The 4,951-nt window shown below is 44.9% G+C and overlaps 1 long non-coding RNA gene across 1 annotated transcript; it reads right to left on the reverse strand.

Moving 5' to 3' along the window:
* Positions 1-3,789: 3,789 nt before the first annotated feature.
* Positions 3,790-4,698, reverse strand: LOC144372355 (uncharacterized). The gene is made up of 2 exons (XR_013432371.1): positions 4,229-4,698; positions 3,790-4,119 (listed from the first exon to the last, which is right to left on the reverse strand). It is a non-coding gene; the product is annotated as an uncharacterized LOC144372355 (long non-coding RNA).
* Between the last annotated feature and the right edge of the window lie 253 nt (positions 4,699-4,951).

Below are 4,951 nucleotides of genomic sequence, written 5' to 3' on the forward strand. Positions count from 1 at the left end.
CTAAAGAGCAATAATCCATAATCAATAAGGTAAACAAAAGCAAATTCAACACATTTCAGACTTTTTACACTTACAGCCTCACCGTTTGCTGGGAGGGCATATTTCCAAGCAGATGATTCCCTGATGTCTCTTAATATTACTTTTAATTTAGTAAATTTCAAGTGCTAAGAACCTGCAAATTTTTTGTAAGTAAAAAAATCCTTTTATCTGAAAAAGAGATTACCTCGTAAACTAAAGCTGAACTTAAAGTTATATTTATATTTAAATTTCAGCATTACTTGCTACCATATGCTAAATTAAAACACTTCACGCATTAAAATACAATAATTGCACCAGGCTCAGTGGCCCAAGCCTATAATCCTAGTGACTTGGGAGGTTGAGGCAGGAAGGTGGCAAATTTGAGACCAGTCTCAGCAATTTAGTGTTGACCCAATCTCAAAATAAAATATATAAAAGACTGGGGATGTAGCTGGGTGGTAGAGCATCCCTGAGTTCATTCTCTGGTACAGCAAAATCTATTTATTTATTTATTTAATACCTTCATTATCCCCCCATAATCCGAAAGCCCTCAGGATGACGTAGTTGGTAGGTTGGAAGTAGGTGTTACCCCACCAGGGACCCCTTTCCGGGATGTGATCTCCTAAGGCTGGAGATCCGAGAGCATGTTTCCTAGGCTTAATCTTTTTTACTGTTGTTTTGGGTTGTTGTTGTTGGTGGTGGTTTGGTTTGGTTTGGTTTTGAGGTGCCAGGCATCTAACCAAGGCCTGCACATTGTTTGTGGGTGTCATCTTACACTGAGGCGATTTGATGAAAGACTCAGCTGGTGTCACCAGTGGTATTTGGAGGCGCGTGGCCTCTTGGTGGATGAGCAGTCTTCAGTACAAGAGCAAAATTCAGGACCTAATGAGGTCTGCTGGGGCACTCGTTATTCCAAGGTTCCAGGTTTTTCAAAAGTCGTTTTAAAATTGTCCTCCATGGGGTGCAGTGGAGAGACCAGGAACCTCCTCCACAGCCTGGGGGCCTGGACTTCGCTCCTAGATGCGGGAGAGGGCAGCCTGCTCAGTTTTTCCAGCCTCTCACTGAAGGAGGCAGAGAGGAAGCGCTGTCCTCCAGTTGCGAGCCTCATTCTCCACCTCAGGCAGGCGTGGGTTTTCCAGGCTCACTTGGTTTGTCCAGGATTTGAGGACCTGAAGGTCCCAGGAGCCAGAAAAAGAAGGCCATAGTTTGGGATCAGCTCTGATGTTTCTGGTCCCAATTTCACAGACTAGGTGTCACAGTGGCGCCCCCTAGTGATCCGTAGCCAGAGGAACACCCCCAAGAAAGTCAGCCTGGCCCAGGATGGTTGGAAATAGGACACACAGCAAGAAAGACATCAAAAGAAGTTTTTTTTCCTCTTTCTTCTTCTTTTTTTAAGAAGTTGGGAATGGTCACAGTACAGAGGGTGAGCCAGGCACTCTGTGAAGCCACCAATGTGCCAGGGACAGATAGAACACAGACACAGAGGGAAAAGATAGGCCACTAACGTCTCAATTCCACAACTGACAATTGAAGTTTGTTAAAGGCAGAGCCCGTGGGAGTTTTCCAACTGAGTCCTCATTTGGAAAAATGGTCAGTCTTCCTTTATCCTGGAGGCCCAGGGAGTTTCACTGTGCTTGGGAACAGCAGAAGGAATTTTCCAGGACTCGCCACAAAGTGGCGCCAGACACCCATGGACGTCATGAGGTCCTCCCGTCCAGGTGGCCCCAGAAGCTGACGCTGGAAACTCAAAGAGATCAGCACTTACATAGTCAAAGGCCAAAGGATGAAATAAGGCATGGAGGAAATAAGAAAAGACACCCTTTTTAAAGAGATGGGGAGGAGTGGCAGAGAGTGTCTACAAAAGGAACTCAAAAGAACTTTGCCATAGAACCTCTTGGCAGGACATGATGTAGGCGTGGGCAGACTATAGATGGCCTCTGGAGAGGCTGTACAGACCTTCAGGTGGAAGAGGGCAGTGACTGGGGCCAGAGATTGGTGGTGAAGGAGAAAACACGTTCTGAATTGTGCATTTACATTTACTAGTAGTTTTTATTGACACAATAAATGAGTTAATAAGCCCAACCCAACTGAAATACATTCTATTCAATTATTTTTTGAAAATTCATCTTGTCAGCTCTTGTTGGATATAATTAGGGACTGATGAATTCAAATGTATTGTACCAATTGATGCCAGCCAACCCTCTCCTGATGTTCCCACTGCCAAACCTTTAGCTAGTAGGAGCATTTTGTATAGATGGGTTGTGGATAAGTTTGAATGACTCAATCATTTAAAGCTTTGTTTTATGATCCAACAAATTATAGGTGTTCTAGAATTACCTTGTACCTTTCAGCCCCCAGACTTGTAGAAAAATAGCATCGGAAACCAAAAATCTGGGAATCGGGGTGCATTTTGGCAGTGACATTTCTAATGGGCTGTTTCAGTGGGGAATAAAAAGCCAAAATACATTTGATTTACTGTTTTAAGCAAGCATGACTACATATTAACTTGTTTGATTCAGTCATAACCACATACAGTTCTTATTCAAACTGTGAGATCAACAACTGGCCCTCCTTTTCACTAATCCTGAAAGCTAGGTTCCCAACAAAATAAACAATTATTTCTTGCTCTTAACTGATAATTTAGGAGAATAACATTTTTAAATGAACTATCAATAATATTAACAATGCAAATACTGAACAACATTTTTGCATTAGTCTACATACCTCCAAACATTTGTTGCCAAATTGCTTTGTTATTGAATCACTGGTAATTTGTCACACTGTATGGCTATGAAAAAAACTTACCCAACAGATATCTTAGGTTCCATTGTTTGAGTTCACTTTCATTTTGAGAAAGCTTCAACCAGCTGCCAGGCCCCATTTTCTACTCTACCTTTCATTTTTCCATAAGCCTCATAAACTCCCAATATACTAATTCACTAAATAATATACTTCTTTATTATCGCATTATTAGTATTCTTCCCTTGTCCTGTTGGAACATAAGCCTCATGGAATAGGGTTTCTTCATTGGACACTGGGAGATGTTCCCTGAAGGCAAAATCAGGACAGCTGGGCTTGACTCTGGGGCATCCTAGGGACAGCTCCTAGAAGGGCAGTGGCAAAAGCTGCAAGAGACATCACTGAAACCAAAGAAGCCACCCTGGGCTACTCACAGAAACCCGGTGCCCTCCAACTCTTCCCCAGAAGTCGGTAGGTCTCAATGACAGCTGTGAGAGGAAAGCCAGCATTAGTGCTGAGCCTGCTCCTGGACCTGGTAACTGAGCATCTGGAAGGCTAAAGCTTCCAGAAGAAGCATGAAGTCAGAGCTATGCCTTATAACTAGGGTGACCTCACTCCTGGCTCACCAGAGTAATCCCAGTTGATAGCTCTTGTCCTATTATCATTAAATGCACCCCACGTCCACTTATTAGAACGTCCTAACTTAAAGGACCAAGTGACAGGGATAAATTAGTTGAAGGGAGAGGCTCCAGGAGGGAGGAAATCTTCAGCTACAGAGGAGGCAGCCCCTCTATGATCAAGAACTAGTTCAGTGCCTGGTGCATGGTTGGGGCTCAATAAACACATGTGTTGGGGACATGGGGAGACAACAAAGAATTGAGAGAAATTTCCATGTACCTATACAGACTAGCAAAAATGGATGAAATCCTGTGAGAGATTCAAGCAGAGGAGGTCAGGGGTCATTTCTTGGTTCTGGGCTTGGTCAGGTGATGGAGGGACGATACAGATTAAAGAGACAGGGAAGAGGAAGGATCAAGTATGACTCATGTAGTCATGTGGTCTTTATTTTTTATAAAATGAACATGATTCCAGTTCAGGCACAGTATAAAATTCACACATACTCTCCATAAAGGAGTCGAACCAACAAGAAGAACATAAAGGCAAAGCACTTAGGATATCTCACTCTTGGACACAGCCCTCCCCAATCTACTTGAGACCCTGCCAGGTGGAGAGAGGATGGTGGGGTGGTGGTGTTACAAAGGGGAAGACAACTAGTTGAGGCAGTTAGACTGTCCCCACCACAGGTTGGCTGGAAGGGCCAGGAAGTGGGGGTAGAGAGGAACCCACTCAGAGGCTCCAGACCTGGGAGAGAGTGGGGAATAAAAAGGTACAGGTCTTGACCAACAATCAATCCTTCACTCCTCAAGAAACTTCCTCCCTCCACTCCTTCTCTAGTCTTAGGCTCTCTCACCTGGTTGGGGAGAGGAGAGAGTAGTGGCTTCCAGAGTTGAGAACAGGAAAAGCAGAGTAGAAGAGGCAGAGTCTGGATCTCTGAGTGGAATGCCTAAAGGAAAAGGAAGTCCCCACATAAATCCTATGGAAAGGGGCCTCTGGGAAAAACCAAGAGCGTCCTGGTCAGGTGATCTTGTTGCCACCTGAGTCAGTTGGAGCTCTTGTGCAGCAGAAGCTGTCCCCAAAGCAGGCAGCCTGTGACTATGGGCTGAAGCATGAAGCCAGAACTGTGTGTATTTTACACTTCTCTGGACCCAAGGCTGGTGATGTAAATAAAACCCCAAAGCCCACTTTTTTTGCAGGAACCAAAAAGACCACCCCTTTTGATTTTTACTTCTGCACTTTGACAATGCCACAGGAAAAACAGACGCTGCAAACGTTACACTTGGAACCGACCACCTCCTGCCCTCTCATCACACCACACACACATTTTACCGGCCGTCCTCAAGATGTGCACTCAGTCCACACTTGATGGTGTTCTGTGGATCCCCTGCACTGGTGCACTGCCTACGTAGGGGGGCTGTGGCCTTCCAGGTCACCCACCATGGCTTGCTGAGCCCTCCACCTCTGCATAAGCATTTGGCTTGAAGTGAGATCAACACTTGCTCCCATCCTTACTTTCCTCTTCCTTTTCCTCTGGGAAAGTGGGGAGCCCAAGCCAACTCACGTATGGCCTTTGGTC

The sequence above is a fragment of the Ictidomys tridecemlineatus genome, assembly GCF_052094955.1.
Source record: "Ictidomys tridecemlineatus isolate mIctTri1 chromosome 12 unlocalized genomic scaffold, mIctTri1.hap1 SUPER_12_unloc_7, whole genome shotgun sequence".
Classification (NCBI taxonomy): domain Eukaryota; kingdom Metazoa; phylum Chordata; class Mammalia; order Rodentia; family Sciuridae; genus Ictidomys; species Ictidomys tridecemlineatus.